We start from the raw sequence: 23,436 nt of genomic DNA on the forward strand, positions 1-23,436 counted from the left end.
TGGGAGAGCCAGTCATGACAAAATTCTACCAGCTGGTAAGCAAGATGTATGAGACAGGCGAAATACCCTCAGACTTCAAGAAGAATATAATAATTCCAATCCCAAAGAAAACAGGTGCTGACAGATGTGAAAATTACTGAACTATCAGTTTAATAAGTCACTGCTACAAAATACTAACGCGAATTCTTTACAGACGAATGGAAAAACTGGTAGATGCGGACCTTGGGGAGGATCAGTTTGGATTCCGCAGAAATGTTGGAACACGTGAGGCAATACTGACCTTACGACTTATCTTAGAAGAAAGATTAAGGAAAGGCAAATCAACTTTTCTAGCATTTGTAGACTTGGAGAAAGCTTTTGATAATGTTGACTGGAATACTCTGTTTCAAGTTCTGAAGGTGGCAGGGGTAAAATACAGGGAGCGAAAGGCTATTTACAATTTGTACAGAAACCAGATGTCAGTCATAAGAGTCGAGGGGCATGAAAGGGAAACAGTGGTTGGGAAAGGAGTGGGACAGGGTTGTAGCCTCTCCCCGATGTTATTCAATCTGTATATTGAGCAAGCAGTAAAGGAAACAAAAGAAAAATTCGAAGTAGGTATTAAAATTCATGGAGAAGAAGTAAAAACTTTTAGGTTCGCCGATGACATTGTAATTCTGTCAGAGACAGCAAAGGACCTGGAAGAGCAGTTGAACGGAATGGACAGTGTCTTGAAAGGAGGATATAAGATAAACATCAACAAAAGCAAAACGAGGATAATGGAATGTAGTCGAATTAAATCGGGTGTTGCTGAGGGAATTAGATTAGGAAATGAGACACTTAAAGTAGTAAAGGAGTCTTGCTATTTAGGAAGTAAAATAACTTATGATGGTCGAAGTGGAGAGGATATAAAATGTAGACTGGCAATGGCAAGGAAAGCATTTCTGAAGAAGAGAAATTTGTTAACATCGAATATAGATTTAAATATCAGGAAGTCGTTTCTGAAAGTATTTGTATGGAGTGTAGCCATGTATGGAAGTGAAACATGGACGATAACTAGTTTGGACAAGAAGAGAATAGAAGCTTTCGAAATGTGGTGCTACAGAAGAATGCTGAAGATAAGGTGGATAGATTACGTAACTAATGAGGAGGCATTGAATAGGATTGGGGAGACGTTTGTGGCACAACTTGGCTAGAAGAAGGGATCGGTTGGTAGGACATGTTCTGAGGCATCAAGGGATCACCAATTTAGCATTGGAGGGCAGCGTGGAGGGTAAAAATCGTAGAGGGAGACCAAGAGATGAATACACTAAGCAGATTCAGAAGGATGTAGGCTGCAGTAGGTACTGGGAGATGAAGAAGCTTGCACAGGACAGAGTAGCATGGAGAGCTGCATCAAACCAGTCTCAGGACTGAAGACAACAACAACAACATTGTGACAAAGTAAAGAATCCCACTGAATTTTTTCTTTCTAACACGACCACTCGATTTTGAGTTTTCATCTGGTTGTGACAGCTAAGTGGATATAATTAAATAATTAATAATTAATTAAATAATTAAATAAGTAATTAAATAATAAATAAATAATTAATAATTAATAAATAATTAAATTGTTTTCTTTATTAATAATTGCGTTGCAATATATATATATGTGGTGTGAAGGAAAATTCGCACTCGGACTTCACCCCGCAATTCCCCGCATGCTAAAAATACCAAAACGTCTCTCACAAAATTTCGTACTCCAGTAAATGGACGTCAAAGATTGGAAATCTGGAAACACTGTAATCACATGCGCGATAACTATCTATGTCAGTGTATAGGGGTACAACTGTACAGTTGGTGTAGTAGATAGTGTTTGGGGTAAGCAGGCGGGAGATCGAGGGTTCGATTCTTGATCGAGTCCTAACGGTCATACAGCGATTACAGTGGATCTTCTACAAAACAACTGTACTTACATACTGCGAACACAGAATAGGAACCACATTAGTTTTCGTTGATCAGTTTTAAAAGAAGCCTTTTGGACATCGTGGATGCGAACTATTTCGCACCACTGCATGTACTAGATTCCAAACCTGTTTTCTGTGTACTCTCGCCCAATGCTCCAATCGATCAATTTCAACAATTATTCTTGCCACATTCGGGTCCATTACATTTCATTACGAATGTACTACGTTATCTGGGAGTACGCATTAGGAGTGATTTAAAATGGAATGATCATATAAAGTTGATCGTCGGTAAAGCAGATGCCAGACTGAGATTCATTGGAAGAATCCTAAGGAAATGCAATCCGAAAAGAAAGGAAGTAGGTTACATTACGCTTGTTCGCCCATTGCTTGCGTACTGCTCAGCAGTGTGGGATCCGTACCAGATAGGGTTGATAGAAGAGATAGAGAGGATCCAACGGAGAGCAGCGCGGTTTGTTACAGAATCATTTAGTAATCGCGAAAGCGTTACGGGGATGATAGATAAACTCCAGTGGAAGACTCTGCAGGAGAGATGCTCAGTAGCTCGGTACGAGCTTTTGTTAAAGTTTCGAGAACATAACTTGACCGAAGAGTTAAGCATTGCTTTCTCCTACGTATATCTCGCGAAGAGACCATGAGGATAAAATCAGAGAGATTAGAGCCCACATAGAAGATACCGACAATCCTTTCCACGAACAATACGAGACTGGAATAGAAGGGAGAACTGATAGAGGTACTCAGGGTACCTTCCGCCACACACCGTCAGGTGGCTTGCAGAGTATGGATGTAGATGTAGATGTACGTAAATGTCAGATACGTGTGGCTTAAGAAAAGGTATATACTACAGTATTACACGGCAGAATGAAATTGGCAAATAAAGATCAATACGCCTCGACCCAGAATCGAACATTCGACCACCTGGATGTTAACCCAAAACGATATCCACTGCACCATCATCACAGTGCTAGTCCAGGCTTTTGACAGAGGTAGTTACCCTACACATGACAAGTGTTGCCAGACTGCCAATCTTTAACGTCCATTTACTGCCGGAAATATACGCAGAACGTAAATTTGTGACAGACATTTTTGTATTGCTTATAGGCTCAATTAGTCAATGATACTTTACAAGGAGGCCTGAAAAAAAATTATTTTTTTATAAATAAAACTGTTTTATTATCTACACAACTAGACAAGGAAACTAAAAATCGAGTGGTCAGTGTTAAAAAGAACTCAATGGGATTTTTGACTTTGTCACCCACGAAGAAATCAATACCTGGATAAAATTAGTTAATTTTAGCCTCAAATCACTATCTTCGATCTTTTTACTTGTACTTATTTTTCAGAAAAGAAAAGTTGGAAAGGCTCATTCACATAGATAGTTTCTTGAGAAACTCATCAAGTGCCTCACTAAACATTAGTACAGCAGTATCACCACGCGACTGAACAAAGTGTTGTAGTGGCTAGCGCCATCAACTCGCATTCGAGAGACTCGGTTTGAGTTCTCGCGTCGGCCACCCAGATATCAGTTTTCTTCGGTCGCCCACGTCACTCCATGGAGAAGACAGCATTGTCCCTTAAGAGAGCCACGGCCGCTTCCTTCCCCTCCAGTGGTAATAAATACAAGCACAGGCCCGCCTCTGATAATATTAGCCATGGAAGGAGCGTAAAACACCAGCCGTCAAGCTTGCGGCGGGATATTAAATCAGCAAAATTGAAACGAGTCACTGTTGAGTCCGAGAAACTACCTACTCGACAAATTACCGTCGGATTGTAGCGACGAGCAGTCAGCCAACGGCGCGAGCCTGTTGGCATACGAACTAGTACTTCTCAACATTTTAAAAGAATACTGGTGTTGCGTCTTAGCAGCTTCTTTTGACCTACTCTGTCTTTGTCTAGGGTAGGATTTGACGTGACAGAACGGACCATTACTCCCTTGTGAGTGGTATAGAATAGCGACGGGGCACTTCAACTCTTACTTCACTGTGTACTCGCTGATATTGAGACTGACGAGTGAAACCGCTCCAGCTCCCTATAATCTTTATCTTTCCTTGAACTCTGGACCAGCGCTCACTGCCCAGTGCCACGGCCAACGGGTTGGGAACCGCTCCCGTAAAGGAAGGTCATTGTTTCCTGACAGGCAGCGTGGTTCTGTCATAGAATGCTCGCCTATCACGTAAGAGGCCTCGGTTCGATTCCTGACCAACGCAAATTTTTAATCGGAGGTGCTTATTCTATTAGCGTTTCCGTCTAGTGTAAAATACAGAAAGATGGGAAAAATCAGTAGCGTTCGAGATTGGTAATCGCTGGTTCGAATTTCGTTTGGTCATTTTTTTCGTTTTTTCCAGTTAAAGTTCGAATAGGTAAGTCGTTTAAACATAACATACATCAATGTATGCTAATTAATGCATATCTAATATTCATTCTTATTAAAAATGCACTTAATCTTATGCCTAATTACATACGCGCACAAAAATCCAGCCGGCCATGTGGCCGAGCGGTTCTAGGCGCTTCAGTCCGGAACCGTGCGACTGCTACGGCCGCAGGTTCGAATCCTGCCTCAGGCATGGATGTGTGTGATGTCCTTAGGTTAGTTAGGTTTACGTAGTTCTAAGTCTAGGGGACTGATGACCTCAGATGTTAAGTCCCATTGTGCTCAGAGCCATTTGAACCATTTTTGAACAAACCTCCACTTTTCAATACAAATATAAATACTTAATTATCGATCTCTTATTAAAAAAAACTATCTGACGAACCTGGCATTGCTCGGGTATTAATTTTATCAATTTTCGATTACCAACGAAAACAAAAAATGAGCTCTGCTCCTTGTAATATCGAAAAAATTGATTTCCTTGTATTCGTGGAAACACCTTTGAAATTATATGGGAATGCTGACTTTCTCAGCGAATTTCGATGATGAAGTGTTCTCGGGATATCAGCTGAGTCAAGACTTGTTGCACCGTTTCGACACGTTTCCAACTCGTCATCTTCAGGCTTATAACCCGAGAAGCCTTCATCGCCTTTGAAATTATGAAACACTCACACACAGCAATATGCATAACGTGCAAACGTATTAGTATCCCAAACAGTAACTGTATGCAGACTGCAGCTGTTTCGTGTGTATTACAAGCAAAACGAGGATAATGGAATGCAGTCAAATTAAATCGGGTGATGCTGAGGGAATTAGATTAGGAAATGAGACACTTAAAGTAGTAAAGGAGTTTTGCTATTTAGGGAGTAAAATAACTGATGATGGTCGAAGTAGAGAGGATATAAAATGTAGACTGGCAATGGCAAGGAAATAGTTTCTGAAGAAGAGAAATTTGTTAACATCGAGTATAGATTTAAGTGTCAGGAAGTCATTTCTGAAAGTATTTGTATGGAGTGTAGCCTTGTATGGAAGTGAAACATGGACGATAACTAGTTTGGACAAGAAGAGAATAGAAGCTTTCGAAATGTGGTGCTACAGAAGAATGCTGAAGATTAGATGGGTAGATGACATAACTAATGAGGAGGTATTGAATAGAATTGCGGAGAAGAGGAGTTTGTGGCACAACTTGACAAAAAGAAGGGATCGGTTTATAGGACATGTTTTGATGCATCAAGGGATCACAAATTTAGCATTGGAGGGCAGCGTGGAGGGTAAAAATCGTAGAGGAAGACCAAGAGATGAATACACTAAGCAGATTCAGAAGGATGTAGGTTGCAGTAAGTACTGGGAGATGAAGAAGCTTGCACAGGATAGAGTAGCATGGAGAGCTGCATCAAACCAGTCTCAGGACTGAAGACCACAACAACAACAAGAAAGCAATTTTGTAAACGTCTCTTCGGCAGCGCCTTTTCATCGCTGTGTAGTCGACTTTTGTTTTCGTCTTCAGCCGTTTGCTCTTCGCTGTTGGAAATTGTCAAAAGCGTTGTCAACTGCCAGCGAATAAATGTATTAAAACTTCATGCATGACGCGGCAGTTTTTCACGCATCTCAGTGTTGACGACGTCATATCCCTTGAACTATGATAGATTGGCGGTTCTTAGCCCCACAGAGATTGTTTCCTTGGAAAGTAGAGGATATGTGTACCAAATTTGGTTCAAATCGATCCAGTGGTGTAGGAGGAGATGTGGAACATACGCACATACGTACCCACATCCATTTTTGTAATATGTATGAATTATTAACAAAGATTTTTTAATTAAAAAATATATTAATTTGTCTCATCCTTATGTATTTTGCGCTTCACGAAAAAACTCATCAAATATGCAAATTTGTTTATACTTCAACATAGCTGGGAAACGAACCCGGGATCCCCACGTGGCAGTCTATCATTCTATGACACAAACACGCTGCCTGCCGGGAAAAATCGGCCTTTAAAATATTAAAGATGATCGGAACATTTTGAAGTCGATTTTCTAGAAAATTTTTGAGAGTTGCAATACTGCTTTGGGTATTGGCATTTCTGTTCTCAACTTCACGTACCATAAACACAAAAATTTACATGAATCGGAGTGCTGTGTGCTCTCTCTTTGTGAGGTTGAATCGCTTGTCTCTGGGCCAAGTACCAGGTGGCCCCGACGTATAAGACAAAAATTCGAAATACGACGGCCTTCGAGGGCCGTTTGCTCCCTCTGAAACAGATAGCGCCGTACATTTACATTAGGACGCACTCTTAAGACTCCGCTCCACATCGGAGCTCTCTTGTTCCCAGCCAACACATTTTTCACTTCCATTTTCTCATTACCACAGACCGTCCTCCATTCTAAAGGGCCCTACACACGATCAAATTTTTTAATTTATTTTATTTATTTATTTCTCATGTAAAGACCTGCTGCATGTTGTTATATAGCAGCTCGTACATTGTGCGATCTTACATATTATGTGTTAACAGCTTTGGTTTTATTACTAGTAAATTTTTCCAGAACGAGAATTTCACTCTGCAGTGGAGTGTGCGCTGTTATGAAACTTCCAGGCAGATTAAAACTGTGCGGCGGACCGAGACTCGAACTCGGGACCTTTGCCTATCGCGGGCAAGTGCTCTACTTTTAGTAAATTTTTTGTCGAATATTTTACAAAAGGATAAATTTTAAAAAATTATGCAGGTCTGTATATATAATAGGTACAAATGGATATACACAATTTTGTTTAAATTTGTTGCTAACTTCAATAATGATAATAAATAAGATACATAATAGGTTGTGGACGTATTTGATGAAAGAAACAAAAGATGGAAATTTGACTCAGGTACGATGTGTAAATTCTTCCCTTTGTACCTTCTGAGTGTACTGTTACGATCAACAAATTGAAGATGTGTTGGCGTTTTGACCGACCTACCGACGAGCATTCCTCGTCGGGATGTCTGGCGGGTAGAATCACCCTCCAGCCGGCCCCCTCTACAGTCCGCCCAACAAATTCTGACGTATTTAGCGCCGTCCTGCCAACCTCCCGACAAAAATTCGCCTTTTGTCACTGTAAGCGGGATTAAATGCTGTTCTAATGTACGTGGCATGGTACGAGGCGGAGAAACTTTAAGGACAGAGTTTCTGGATAAACAGAAAGACTACTGATGTTTGGGGGACATATCGAGCTAGGACTATAGCAACGTAGATGCACTTTTTCATGTTTTTTTTAACAAATCCATAATGGTTCCATGTGGCACTTACACAGAACAAAAGTCCGTTGACCTTCTGTACTTCAGGTTTTAGTTTTATTTCCGAGACGTGTTGGAAATAAAATCTAAAAGCCGAAATATGGACGTTAATTCGTAAAATATACTTGCCTCATTGTACTTACTGTGAAAAAAGTCCAGCCTTTTGCCACGAACACCAAAGTGTGGAATTTTTTTAATAGATCTAACAGTTGTCAGATGCTACACTTCTTAAGTATGTGTTGTTGTATTTATTAGATGATGTACGCCACCACCGCGTGCAGTCTTTCTTGTTCGGATTTGAAATGAGAGTCTTAAACTTGAATGCCACCTTTTGTGCTACATACATCAATAAATTAATAACGTTCACATACATGCCTTTTTTTTGTTTATTTTGCTGTATCATGATATATTTCCTCGGTCAACTACAAATCACGTTCCAACTTTCAGGAATCATTTTAGTTCATAATTGTGAGGATACAACTGCACTGAATTTGAGGTGCTCTTAACTTCTGCTATCCGCCATAAATCATAAACTAGCCAACAGTCTCTCCGTGAAGGTTACAGTCTCTACACTCCAACCCACGGTATAACATGACATTTTTCACATAGACACATCGCTGTCTCTTGTGAAAGAAGCGATAAACTGTGTAGAAAAAAAAAATCCTAGGACAGATTGAGAATCGATCCTCGGACTTCTGTATTAGTAATCTGGCGCACACGGAGCTCCCAGGCAATATCAAGACCATGTTCTTTTTTGTTAAGAATGATTTGATGATTTATTTCTAACTGAGAAGCCAAATTGAAATTGTCATAGACATAGGTTTAAAATGCATTCATAATAAAATATTTTCATAAAAAAGCTCATCCCCTATGTCAACTCTTTTAGCGGTTCAGTTCCCAAGCACACTGAAACACGTAGTTTTTTATTTATAACCACTAACCAAATAACAATATTCATAGCTGTAACTTTAAAAATGGTTCAGTAGTTCTTTCATAATGATATATTTTCAAAAACAACTTTCATCCAGTATGTCACCCCCACAGGATTAAATTCTCAAAAATGCTGAAACAAGTATTTTTTTACTACTGACCAAGAAACCAAATACTAATTTTCGTAGGTCTATCTTAAAAACTGCCTTAATAATGACAGTTTAGAGAAAACCTTCATCCCGTATTTCACGCCTTTAGGGTTCGAATTTCGAAAAATCCTCTCTTAAACGACACCTACAGTAATACATCCATACCGTTTCCAAATTTTAAGTTTCTATCCTCAGCGGCTTGGGCTGGGCGGTGATGAGTGAGTGAGTCAGGTAGACGATCAGCCAGTCGGGACATTGTCTTTTGTATGTAGAGATATGACATTCCATTCAACAAATGAAAAATTTAAATATTTCAAGTGCCTTTTCTTTTTACATCTTTTCTCGGTCAAAAACAGACATATTTTACTGTTCTCGCACTACGGTCCGCGAAAGACGAAATCATTAAATTCCAGAAAAAGTGGAATAAAACACTCCCGTCTTGAATGACAGAAGGAAATTGTTGTTTAACCTGTAACCCCATCCCTGCTCCTTACAGATGTGTTGATGTATTAAGTACTGGGCGTCATGCATGTCATGGTGGAAGACGCGAAACCCCAATTATGTTAGTTTTATTCATTCAGCGTGAAAAAGTTTCGAAAAGGTTTGAAATTTTCTGTAAAGTTTCTTAGAAGTCGCTAACTGCTCTCATTGTCAAATACTGGATGAATATAGCCTGCATAATTTGCGCGCCATGAGTTACGCGCGTATACAGTTTCTAAACCATTAACCATTAACGTAAAACTATATTTTTTAAGAAGAAGATAAAAATTTTGTTTTAAATTTTTAAATCCGATCGAAAATTATATGAAATGCCTGAAATACTGAAAATCAAACTGGAAGCGGTTAGATAAGCCTTCTGCAGTTTGCACTGGAAGATTTCAGCCGTTTTGTAATTTAAATGCTTCGTCGACAATGTGATCGACGCTGCAAGCCGAATTGGGAAATTATAGGGAAGGCAACCTGCCACGTCCAATTGAAAAGAAACATCGCCTCTGTTGCCTTAGGCGATTTAGGAGAGATCTCGTAAAACCTAAACTAGAATGGCTGGAGCGGAATTTGAACCGCTATTCTCCCAAGTCGCTGGCAGAAGCTTGAACGTCGCCTCAAACAGTACATTGTTCACAGCATTCGCGGACGCGAATTCTAATACTTACTGGTACTTAATGTGAATTGCACACTGAAAAATATTAACAACGGCAAATATAAATCGCAGGTATTTTCTCGCAAGCGTACGTTTACGAGTACCAGTACTCGTCTTTAAACTCTGAAACTGAATCCTAGGTTTCTCATTTACTGCTGTTAATCTGTGGTCGGTATCACAGGAAAATGTAAAACATAAAAAAGTGGTCATATATACTTTCAGACAAAAAAGCGATGCGCCACGAAGGTATTATCCAAATGGAGCAGAAAACGGTTGATGTAATGTACATCTTTAGACAAACAAATGATTACAATTTCAGAAAAATTGGATGACTTATTCAAGTGAACGAGCTTCACGAATTGAGCAAGTCAATAACGCGTTGATCCGTCCTTATTCACGCAGTGGTTCGGCTCGGCATTGATTGATAGAGTTATTGGACGTCATCATGAGGGGTACTGTGCCAAATTGCACTGTATGTCAAACGAACACGGGGCATAATGTGTAACCATCCAGGGTGCATTACAGCAAAACTATACCACATTGTCAGGGCAGAAAGTGCAGAGTCGCCGATAAATACACAAAAAATAAGTTTTAAACCAAAACATATTAGGGGGTATTATCTTGAACCAAAAACATTACAGCAAAGGCGATTTTAGCTGAAAGACGGAAACATGAAAGGAAAAATAACACAGAAACTAAATACGCTGGAATAGCATGGAAAGTGGTCTAGAAAAACATCAGTAGTGATGTTCTTTCGTCTGACGTGAGAACAGCGTGGTGCAAGGTAGTCAATAACACCACCAGCACTAATGAGCGTCTCTTTGCCATCGGTTTAAGTGACACTAACCTCTGCAGCAAATGCAACCTCGTTGATAGCGTGCCTCGGCGTTACACATGTGGAGATCGGATTATCAACTGCAGGTAGACCAGGGAGAAAATTGCTCAAATAACAAGAACTTCAGCAAACAATGTACTGACTAACATTTTCTTCAGACCAGAAGAAAGTTACTACCCTCAGGCAAAAAATAACGCAGTGATTTGGTTAATGGGTAAATACACTCCTGGAAATTGAAATAAGAACACCGTGAATTCATTGTCCCAGGAAGGGGAAACTTTATTGACACATTCCTGGGGTCAGATACATCACATGATCACACTGACAGAACCACAGGCACATAGACACAGGCAACAGAGCATGCACAATGTCGGCACTAGTACAGTGTATATCCACCTTTCGCAGCAATGCAGGCTGCTATTCTCCCATGGAGACGATCGTAGAGATGCTGGATGTAGTCCTGTGGAACGGCTTGCCATGCCATTTCCACCTGGCGCCTCAGTTGGACCAGCGTTCGTGCTGGACGTGCAGACCGCGTGAGACGACGATTCATCCAGTCCCAAACATGCTCAATGGGGGACAGATCCGGAGATCTTGCTGGCCAGGGTAGTTGACTTACACCTTCTAGAGCACGTTGGGTGGCACGGGATACATGCGGACGTGCATTGTCCTGTTGGAACAGCAAGTTCCCTTGCCTGTCTAGGAATGGTAGAACGATGGGTTCGATGACGGTTTGGATGTACCGTGCACTATTCAGTGTCCCCTTGACGATCACCAGAGGTGTACGGCCAGTGTAGGAGATCGCTCCCCACACCATGATGCCGGGTGTTGGCCCTGTGTGCCTTGGACGTATGCAGTCCTGATTGTGGCGCTCACCTGCACGGCGCCAAACACGCATACGACCATCATTGGCACCAAGGCAGAAGCGACTCTCATCGCTGAAGACGACACGTCTCCATTCGTCCCTCCATTCACGCCTGTCGCGACACCACTGGAGGCGGGCTGCACGATGTTGGGGCGTGAGCGGAAGACGGCCTAACGGTGTGCGGGACCATAGCCCAACTTCATGGAGACGGTTGCGAATGCGATGGAGCTCCGTATGCCTCGGCAAACTGGCTGACACTGACGGCGGCGGTGCACAAATGCTGCACAGCTAGCGCCATTCAACGGCCAACACCGCGGTTCCTGGTGTGTCCGCTGTGCCGTGCGTGTGATCATTGCTTGTACAGCCCTCTCGCAGTGTCCGGAGCAAGGATGGTGGGTCTGACACACCAGTGTCAATGTGTTCTTTTTTACATTTCCAGGAGTGTATAAAAGTTACATTTTTAACAATATTGGGAGCGATGAACATATTGAATACAAGATGTATATGGAAAATGAATTCGAGAAAACACTTAAGTATCGGAATCACAATAACAAATACGTTAACATGCTCCGAATTGTCTTCAGCAAAATGGGTATAGCTTAGGAACTGGCTTCCTCGTGGAGAGGGGATGGGTTGTGTCACGTTCCCGACCCTAACCTCACCTGCATGTCACACATGAAAAATAAATCAGTAGTACAAAAAAATGGCTCTGAGCACTATGGGACTTAACAGCTGAGGTCATCAGTCCCCTAGAACTTAGAACTACTTAAACCTAACTAACCTAAGGACATCACACACATCCATGCCGGAGGCAGGATTCGAACCTGTGATCGTAGCGGTCGCGCGGTTCCAGACTGAAGCGCCTAGAACCGCTCGGCCACTAAATCAGTAGTACAGCAGAATACAAGAATATGATGGCAAACATCTGGGGTTTGTTGTAAAGGAAGATCTTGAACTCCCTAAGGATGCGTTTAGAAGGTTGCAACTGACAAAAATACAAGTCAGTGAAGGACTTTGCGATATCGCTGTTCGGGACTACTCTTCTATCCACGTAATTTACCCTCGAAGGAACACACATCAAGGATTTACTGAATGATTGATTTGGGTCTGGGAAACGATGACGAGGAACCTCAGACTTCATGCTGAACTGCCACCAATTGAAGGTGACAGTGGAGGTGCTAAATGTGAGCTACTGCTAATGACTGCCACTAAAGTCTTTGGTCACTTACCAAATAGTATCAAAAGTTTGACAGATAACCAACAAGTATTTAAGAAGAAATTAAAAGAATTTCTGAATTACAACTCCTTCTACTCCATAGAGGAATGTTTAGACATAAATTAAGAAAAAAAAGAAAAAAACCAAACAAACAAAATTATTAAAAAAGTTAAAAAAATAAATAAGTTGTTATATTAACTTAATTATGTTGTTAAATTAACTTAACTATGTCATGTATTGGAAAATTTGACTCGTTCGACATCATTACGAAATATCGTATTCATGATCCATGGAACTAGTATCAATCTAATATAATCTATTCTAATCTAATCAACAACTCTGTCAATCACCGCCAAGTAGCTGCCTTCATAAGGCCCAGAGATGGACCAACGCTGACTTGCTTGTGAAGCTCTTTCTCCGTATAAATAATGCAATTTATCTGAAACAGAGATAAGTTTTTCGAGTGCACATGTACATCACATCTACCGATTTCTGTCCCATTCGAATAATTTATTCGTGGTGCGTCTTTTTTTGTCTTGCAGTTTTTTGCAGTCAAAAGTAACGCAATGATAGAAGATCTGCGCTAGCTGTAATGTGGGGAAAAAAAGCTTGTTACGGAGCAGGGAGGTTGAGAAGAGTCAGCCAAACTATTCCTATATCTCTGAGCAATAGAGACAGCGAAAACGTGTGAAGGCTTAAAACTCACCTGGCATGCAGAACGAAGGCAAGGCCGACAGGGAAACACCTAGAAAGAAAAGGCTACAATGATCAGCTGTTCAGGTGACAAAAAATACAGTTACACCATGTACAAAGAAATACAAGTAAAATGTAGAAAGTGTAACGCGACGCTAGGTGGAAAAGTGTGTCTTTTGTAACTAGAACTCCACCGTATGAAGTGACGCCCACGATCGCTGAAACCTCTGAATCTACAAGGGAAACACAGAGCGACGGTCGGATTACCAACAGTTTTCCAACATTTGAAGTCACGGTCAAAAAAGAAAAATTAAATAGTGTCAACAACAACAGGAACAGTAGTAGTAATAATAATAATAATAATAATAATAGAATGAAATTTCATTCTAGAAACATCCCCCAGGCTGTGGCTAAGCCATGTCTCCGCAATATCCTTTCTTTCAGGCGTACTAGTTCTGCAAGGTTCGCAGGAGAGCTTCTGTAAAGTTTGGAAGGTAGGAGACGAGGTACTGGCAGAAGTAAAGCTGTGAGGACGGGGCGTGAGCCGTGCTCAGATGGTAGAGCACTTGCCCGCGAAAGGCAAAGGTCCCGAGTTCGAGTCTCGGTCCGGCACACAGTTTTAATCTGCCAGGAAGTATCAATAATAATAATAATAATAATAGTAATAGTAATACTTCATTATCTTTCCCACCTTTTTTGGAATGTGATCTTGTTTACCAATCCGTAGCTGATCGAGTGTTTCGGAAAGGGTAACGCCGCAGATACCCGCTACTTTTATTTTGTTCATTTATATTTCCGTTTTCGCGAGTGTTTAGGGCTCTGTGCTACTTCGTCAAGCGCTCCGGTCAAAAGTAATGAGTATGTCCCATCATAAAGATATACCTTTTGGAACATTAAACTACAACAGCATCGCACAACCATTACATAACGTAATACACGGTCAGAGATTAATTCCTAAAAAATGTAAAATGTAGTCTAGGTTACAAGTACACTGACGGAACAAAAATCGCAACAGCAAAACATACTTAATGTATTAACATTGCATCATCACAGGTTACTGTAAGCGCGATATAAGCCACTGAAAATCTGAAATGCGGGGTACATCAATAACCGGTGTAACAACCAGAATGTTGAATGCAGGCATGCAAACGTGTACTCTTTGTGTTGTGCAGGTGCCAGATGTTTGTGGGATGGAGTTCCATGTCTGTTACATTGGTCAGTCAATACAGGGCCAGTTAATGCTGGTTGTGGATGACGCTGTAGTTGTCACCCGATGATGTCCCATAAGCTCTCGACTGGAGACAGATCTGGTGATCGAGCAGGCCAAGGCAACATGTCGACTCTCTGTAGAGAGTGGTGGGCGAGCATTATCGCGTTGGAAAACACCCCCTGGAATGCTGTTCATGAGTGACAGCAGAAAGAGGTCGAATCGCCGGCCGCGGTGGTCTAGCGGTTCTAGGCGCTCAGTCCGGAACCGCGCGACTGCTACGGTCGCAGGTTCGATTCCTGCCTCGGGCATGGATGTGTGTGATGTCCTTAGGTTAGTTAGGTTTAAGTAGTTCTAAGTTCTAAGGGACTGATGGCCACGGATGTTAAGTCCCACAGTGCTCAGAGCCATTTGAGCCAAGAGGTCGAATCACCAGACCGACATACAAATTTTTAGTCAGGGTGCGTGAGGTAACAACGAGAGTTCTCGTGCTGTCGTACGAAATCGCACCACAGACCACCACTCCAGGTGTAAGTTCATTGTGTCGAGCAGGCAGCCAGGGTGGTTGCATGTCCTCAACTGGCCTTCTCCTAACCTAACACACTGACATCGCTGGCACCGAAGAAGAACCGGCTTTCATAAGTAAATACACTCCTGGAAATGGAAAAAAGAACACATTGACACCGGTGTGTCAGACCCACCATACTTGCTCCGGGCACTGCGAGAGGGCTGTAAAAGCAATGATCACACGCACGGCACAGCGGACACACCAGGAACCGCGGTGTTGGCCGTCGAATGGCGCTAGCTGCGCAGCATTTGTGCACCGCCGCCGTCAGTGTCAGCCAGTTTGCCGTGGCATACGGACCTCCATCGCAATCTTTAACACTGGTAGCATGCCGCGACAGCGTGGACGTGAACCGTATGTGCAGTTGACGGACTTTGAGCGAGGGCGTATAGTGGGCATGCGGGAGGCCGGGTGGACGTACCGCCGAATTGCTCAACACGTGGGGCGTGAGGTCTCCACAGTACATCGATGTTGTCGCCAGTGGTCGGCGGAAGGTGCACGTGCCCGTCGACCTGTGACCGGACCGCAGCGACGCACGGATGCACGCCAAGACCGTAGGATCCTACGCAGTGCCGTAGGGGACCGCACCGCCACTTCCCAGCAAATTACGGACACTGTTGCTCCTGGGGAATCGGCGAGGACCATTCGCAACCGTCTCCATGAAGCTGGGCTACGGTCGCGCACACCGTTAGGCCGTCTTCCGCTCACGCCCCAACATCGTGCAGCGCGCCTCCAGTGGTGTCGCGACAGGCGTGAATGGAGGGACGAATGGAGACGTGTCGTCTTTAGCGATGAGAGTCGCTTCTGCCTTGGTGCCAATTATGGTCGTATGCGTGTTTGGCGCCGTGCAGGTGAGCGCCACAATCAGGACTGCATACGACCGAGGCACACAGGGCCAACACCCGGCATCATGGTGTGGGGAGCGATCTCCTACACTGACCGTACACCTCTGGTGATCGTCGAGGGGACACTGAATAGTGCACGGTACATCCAAACCGTCATCGAACCCGTCGTTCTACCATTCCTAGACCGGCAAGGGAACTTGCTGTTCCAACAGGACAATGCACGTCCGCATGTATCCCGTGCCACCCAACGTGCTCTAGAAGGTGTAACTCAACTACTCTGGCCAGCAAGATCTCCGGATCTGTCCCCCATTGAGCATGTTTGGGACTGGATGAAGCGTCGTCTCACGCGGTCTGCACGTCCAGCACGAACGCTGGTCCAACTGAGGCGCCAGGTGGAAATGACATGGCAAGCCGTTCCACAGGACTACATCCAGCATCTCTACGATCGTCTCCATGGGAGAATAGCAGCCTGCATTGCTGCGAAAGGTGGATATACACTGTACTAGTGCCGACATTGTGCATGCTCTGTTGCCTGTGTCTACGTGCCTGTGGTTCTGCCAGTGTGATCATGTGATGTATCTGACCCCAGGAATGTGTCAATAAAGTTTCCCCTTCCTGGGACAATGAATTCACGGTGTTTTTATTTCAATTTCCAGGAGTGTATAACAGACCTCCACCCTCTAATCAGCAGTCGCTTGCCACCACCGAGGTCGCGAATGTCGGCCGATTGGAGTCGGCGGAATGCACGCTGCAGGACGCCTCGCTCGTAGCTGTTCTTGAAGTGACCGATTTGTAACGGTTCGTTGTATCGCTGTGGTGTCAACTGTTGCTCAGCTTGCTGCAGATACAGGGCGGTGCGCCAACGTCACACGCGGAACACGGTGGTCTTCCCTCTCGGTAGTCCCACAAGGCAGTCCTGAACGCGGTGACTACCACCTTCTCGTGACTACCGCGGCCAGCAATCACGCATGCACGGTGGCTACATTCCTGCAAGTCTTTCTGCAATACCGTAGAAGAAACATCCAGCTTCTCGTTGCCTGTTATTCAAATTCAGTGAGGTGTTGATAATGGCGTGTTTGTCACCTTAAAGCCGTTCTTGACTAAGATCAACTCACCACGACCAATTTCAAAGGTAACCACCGTTCATGATTTGCATCCTCATAATGGTGCCAGCGCCACTCCTATGCGAGTGATGCGAAATTTGAACAGACTTGAAATTTCAGATGTAGAAACACGCCTACCAACTTCCGTTTATGTCGCACAACTCCTTGTTGCTGCGATTTTTTTCTGTCAATGTAAGTACTTCGGCGTAGGAACGAAATAGGTATGACGCACTCGACAGTGGGATACTGCCAAGAAGGAATTATAAACTCTACAGTATAAATAAGTACACAAACAACAGTTGTTGTTCGGAGCAGAACTTATGTTGAAACGTCCCCTTAGAAAAATTATACAAGACTGTGCTTAAACTGACACACAATATTTTTAGCGCAGCGCAATCTGACTTTCAAAAATCCCTATGAAAGAATGGCCCTGACTAACATTAACCTATACGTTTCACAAATCACTTACCTCACAAAAATCTTGGTTACTCGAACTACCGCAATACAGCGAGCGCCACTACTGCCAGCTAAATGAAAGATTCAAACTACAGAAGGCGCCAACTACTGATAGGGATAGTTAGCAAATGAAAGATTTTAATAGAGAACAAACAATGTATTTACCTTAATAGCCATTATATATATATATATATATATATATATATATATATATATATATATATATATATATATATATATATATCAGTTCATGACATCCATTCTTACAAATTTCAAAACTCCGCCATCTCTCTCCCCACATCCACCACTGCTGGCGACTCACCTCCAACTGCGCAACGCTACGCGCTGCTAACATCCAGCTGCCCAACACTACAATGGCGAGTATTACAACAATGCCAACCAGCCACTGACTGCACACAGCACAGCCAGTGATTTTTCATACAGAGCGCTATGTGGCGTTACCAATAAAAAAACCTAAACAGCCTACTTACAATGTCATGGACATCTGTTTGAGCCATTTGCAAAGACCTTCCATTTACGTTTAACATCAAGTATAAGGGGCGATCAAAAAGTTTCCGTTTCGATGGCCAACAATCCATAATCGGCATGTCGATCAGGCAAAATCACCTTGAGCATTCGGGCAATCATCCCACGACGCGTCAGGTTGAAGGTACCTGTTTAATAAAGCACCGTATCCTGCTGCGTTAAGAAGTCCGTAACTGCCTGCTGCGTATCCCCATTCGACATGTATCTTCGACTCTTCAAGGTCTTTTTAAGGGACCAACGGCGTGATAATCGCATAGGGAGAGATGCGTGTTACAGGACAGGTGTTCGAGTGACTCCCTCTTGAGTTGGCGTAATGGATGAGACTGGCCTCTAAGATCGACTTGCGTCTTGTTCCGAATCGCGATCGGTACAAAACTTGGCGCACCGTTCCACAAAGGTGGTTTTCGACAAACGTGTTGCCTCATAAACATTTTTCATTCGCCGATTCCACTTGTGTGATATAGTGTTCGCCATTGTCGTGGCCGCGACGGTGCATATATACCTACGTCGGAGTCGCGCTACTTTGCATATACACTGCAGCAACGCCCACAAACGCAAACTTTTTGCTCGCCTCTTGTACAATACGGGACAGAATGGGAAGCAACATAAACGAAGAATATTTCATTTGCTTGCGGATTACGTACTTAGCGATTTGTATGCTAAGCTACATTTCACCTGTTTTGAAGAACGAGTGTCCACTTCTGTATACACATTCACTGCTGTAGTGCGACACGGCAGACAATCACGGACACGCCCACTAACTTGAAAAAACCATACGACGTCCGGAAGCTCACTTCCGCGACAGCGGCGGGTCTGACAGGTAGAGACGGCGCGTGGCTGCAGTGACGGGAGTTTGTCCTTGGCTATTCCTGCCCTTTACTCATCCTCGGTGCAGCCTGGCGCCGCCGCTTGCGAAACGCGCGCACGCCGTCTCACTTCCCACCGCACCCACCGTTGCACTCGCTTCAAATAAGGCGGCGGAAACTTCACCGGCTGCACTACCTCTGTTCCCAGTAAGGGCAGCCCACTCTTTCCTCACCCAAAATCGGTGTTTCCACTGATTTTGCGCTGTCCTGCATATCTTCCTACCTTGTCCGAATGTTTTCATCTCTCCTAACTACTACACTCAACATTCTGCCGCGCGGGAAAGCCGCGCGGTCTTAGACGCCTTGTCCCGGATCGAGTGGCTGCCCCCGTCGGAGGTTCCTCTCTCGGGCATGGGCGTATGTTTTGTCCTTAGTGTAAGTTTCAGTTTGATTAAGTAGTGTGTAAGCTTGGGGACCGATGACCTCAGCACTTTGTTCCCGTAGGACTTACCACAAATTTTTTCAACAGTCTGTGTTGTTGTTGTTACGGTATTCAGTCCGAAAACTGGCTTCATGCTGCTCTCCACGCAGCTCCAGCCTGTATAATACTCTTCACCTCTACATAACTACAGCAACCTACAGTCATCTGAACCTGCTTACTGCATTCATCTCTTTGCCCCTGTCAAGAGCAAAATAATTCTGCACTGTACGTCACGTGTCATGAGTCTTCTCAACTCAGAATTACAGCCATGTGTAAAGTGAAAATGTGCGGATATGACAGCTTAATGCTCCATGGTGATATTTGTGCTGTATGTATACTACGTGTGCGAGAAAATTAATTAGATTGTCAACTCTGCTAGCGATCTGTGTTGTTCCCACTTGTGTAGACCGGTGTGGTTCATCCCGTCCGAGTTCCAGTTCCGCACAGCCACCACGTGCTTTCTGAGAGCGCCGTAAGTGAAGCTGCGTTTTTGTTGTGCGTTACGAAAACGGAACAGCGGAAATTAGAGCAACGTTATGCCATCAAGTTTTGTGTTCAATTTTTTGGGAATTCGCGAGTGTGACCTTTGAAAAGTTGAAACAGGAATAAGGGGGTCAGTCTCTATCAAGAGCACAAGTTTTTCCCTGGCACAAATCAGTTTTTAAAGGCCGAGAAGATGTTGAAGATGAACCTCGCTCAGGGAGACCTTCAGTTTCAAAAAGCGACGAAAACATCGAACATGTGCCTGCTCTTGCGATATCAGACCGCCGTTTAGCAATACGGATGATGGGTGAGCTGTTACACTTAAACACTTTCACCGTACACCAAATGTTGACGGTAGTTTTGCACATGCGAAACATTTGTGCCAAAATAGTGGGGAGAAACCCCACAGCTGAGCAGATGGACAATCGAAGAAATGTCTGCAGTTATCTCCTCGAGAGAATCGTCAGTTACTACGAATGGTTCAGTCGTTTTATCACAGGTGCCGAATCCTGGATTTTTGAATAAAATCCTGAGACGAAGCTGCAAAGTTAGAGGTGCCACAATGAGACATCTCATTCACTGAAAAAAGCTCGAATAAGCAAAAAAGATCAAAACACCGTTGATTTAAGTTTTGGACAATAGAGGTATCTTGCATAAGGAATTTGTTCCTCTAGGACAAACTCCCAACCAAGTGTTTTATAAAGATGTCTTGATAGACTCCCGAACCTCATTTTGGGACTCTGGAGAAAATTCGAAAGAAGGTGACCGCTATGTTAAAGACCCTACCAGTTGAAGCTTTTCAGGGCTGCTACCAAGACTATGAAGAACGACTCCGCCGGTATAATAGCTATCGAAGGGAATTAATTTGAAGGAGACAATGTTGTTGATCGAAAAAAAATAAAAACTTTAGTAGATACAAAAATCAGTCTCATTACTTTTCTGATACACTTCGTGTTGTCGGAGAGAGACAGAGAGAGAGAGAGAGGGCGGGGAGAGACGGAGGGAGGGAGGGAGGAGGGGGAGAGAGAGAGACAGAGAGAGAGAGTGAGAGAGAGAGAGAGAGAGAGAGAGAGAGAGAGAGAGAGAGACGAAGAGGGAAGCTCCAATGTCTGGTGTAACCAGGCACGATTGCATAACGACGTTACGAGCGGCAAAGATGCAGCGCAGGCAGCTGGAGAATGCCGCTATTACACATCGCGGCGGCTGATTGATAATCCGTACAGTGTTAAGGGTAGCCTAACGCCATAAATTTATTCAAGTTAATGGTTCCAATATGGTTGCATAATGGTTGTAATGGCAGTGGAATACTGGACCGAGACAAGCACGGAGAGTTCCGTGAGTACGTGTTGCTCTGTGCCGAGTCGGGTTGTAGAGGTATTGATTGTTTCGGCGTCTTCAACGGGAACGTGGAATTACTGGTGGTATTGGTGGTTCACTCACCATAATTAGGAAGCGTGGTCAAGTGTTGCCGTGGTTCTGGAGGCCATCTCGTGTGAGGAAGCTCATTATAAAGGAGCGAATTAACGTTACGTCTTGTGCAGCTTTGGTGAGCTGCTAGGGCGTATTTACTCGATTTGAATCGAAAAGAGATTCAGACGAAAAGCAGTTTTATCTCATGTCGCCTTTCGTGGTGTAGAAAGTATGATTGCAAGTTATTCCAAGTCGGTTTGTTTCCTATCCTGCCTCAGTTTTTAAAGTTAGCGTCCTGTTGGTTGGTTGGTTGACTCGGGGGGAGGGGACTAAACAGCGAGATCACCGGTCCCAGTGGATTAGGGAAGGGTGGGGAAGGAAGTCGGCCGCGCCCTTCCAAAGGAACCATTTCGGCAATTGCGTGATGGGATTTTGGGACATCACAGATAACCTAAATCAGGATGGCCTGACGCGGCTTTGAATGCGAGTTCAGTGTGTTAAACACTGCACCACCTCGCTCTATAAATCCGACTCACTGTGCTGAATTTGGTTGCCAGACACTGGACAAGTCGTACTGCAACTACTTGGCTTCGTGAGACCGCAGTATTAGCCCACTAGTAAACACGATCTAGACCTGTCAGCTGAACTACATTGTACTTAAAGGAACCATTAACCCGCGTGATGAATAGTGTCAGTACCCACTTACAAAATATCTACGGTGAGTGTCCATATAAATATAACAACTGCGAAAAATAATTGCAGAGTAGACACCAGCACCTGAAGCGGCTCAGCTCTGATTAATTCTGTTTCATTTGTGGCCAGAGTGCGGCGGCAAAGTAGTATTTATTTCTTTACTTTTTATTAATAAATAGGCCACCTGAGTAACAGGTTTGAGAAAACATGGGCATTCGTACCCAGCGACGCACTATCTGCATGTGGGTTTTATTTTTTTTAAATGGACCACATTTCATGTAGACGTTTAAAAAGAATAACTAGAATCCCGACTCGTCGTCTAGTGGAGTCGAGTGCACAGCCGGTGGTCTGCGTCTTCCCTACACAATATTTCGACGCCTTAACTCGGCGTCATCGTCAGGTGTTTCCTGCGAGAGGTCGACGAGGTACTGTGTCCCATATTTAAGGCTGGGCGGCGTCTGGTGTTCCCTACGTGTTCTCCTAATTTTGGTCGGACCTCCTTTTGCCCGACGTACCATGCGGTCAACAAGTCGATGGAAGTTTTTGTATGTCCATCCTTTTGACAGGGGGTCTTGGGGGAAAATGAAACGCCTACAGCCATCCTAATCATTTTATTTATTTTGTGGCTACCAGTTTCGGCGCTTCAAGGCGCCACCTTCAGGCTCCAGTCGATGCAGAAGGGGTTAACACAATCCCTATATATACCGCATCAGTGACCAACATAACTGCTTACGCAGACTATTTGAAAACTTTCGTATAAGCACTTCAACCACCATTGATGGTTTTCGGATTGCGTAGCCAGTTATGTTGCCCACTGGTGCGGCATATATAGTGATCGAGTCAATCCCTTCAACATCGACTACAGCCTGAATATGGCGCATCGAAGCGCCGAAACTGGTAGCCACAAAATAAATAAAATTGTATTGACGGCTGTAGGCGTTTCATTTCCTCACACAAGTCGTTGGAAGTGTCCTGCAGAAATATTGAGCCATGCTACCTATATAGCCGTCAATAATTGCGAAAGTGTCACCGGTGCAGGATTTTTTGCACGAATTACCCTCGCGATTATGTCCCATAAATGCTCTATAGGATTCATGTCGGGCGATCTGGGAGGCAAAATTATAATTGTAGAATGTTCTACAACAATCGCGAATAGTTGTGCTCAGTGACGCAGCCCATTGTCGTCCATAAAAACTGCGACATCGGTTGGGAATATCAAGTCCATGAATGGCTGCAAATGATCTCCACATAGCCGAACATAACCACTTTCAGTCAATGTCCGATTACATTCCATCTAAACACAGCATACACCATTTTGGAGCAACCACTAGCTTGCACAGCGCCTTGTTGACAACCTGGGTCCATGGCTTCATGGGATTTGCGCAACACTCTAACCCAACCATCATCAGCTCTTACCAAGTGAAATCTGGACT

At 43.7% G+C, this 23,436-nt stretch overlaps 1 protein-coding gene across 1 annotated transcript in view; it reads right to left on the reverse strand.

The window, feature by feature from the left end:
• The window catches only part of LOC126336359 (PRL-1 phosphatase), a 565,928-nt gene that overhangs the window by 186,741 nt on the left and 355,751 nt on the right, over positions 1-23,436 (reverse strand). Inside the window, exon 2 of the mRNA XM_049999953.1 lies at positions 13,422-13,460. The gene's annotated coding sequence lies outside the window, so the exon portion shown is untranslated. The remainder of the gene's footprint in view (positions 1-13,421; positions 13,461-23,436) is intronic.

This window comes from Schistocerca gregaria, chromosome 2, assembly GCF_023897955.1.
Source record: "Schistocerca gregaria isolate iqSchGreg1 chromosome 2, iqSchGreg1.2, whole genome shotgun sequence".
NCBI lineage: Eukaryota > Metazoa > Arthropoda > Insecta > Orthoptera > Acrididae > Schistocerca > Schistocerca gregaria.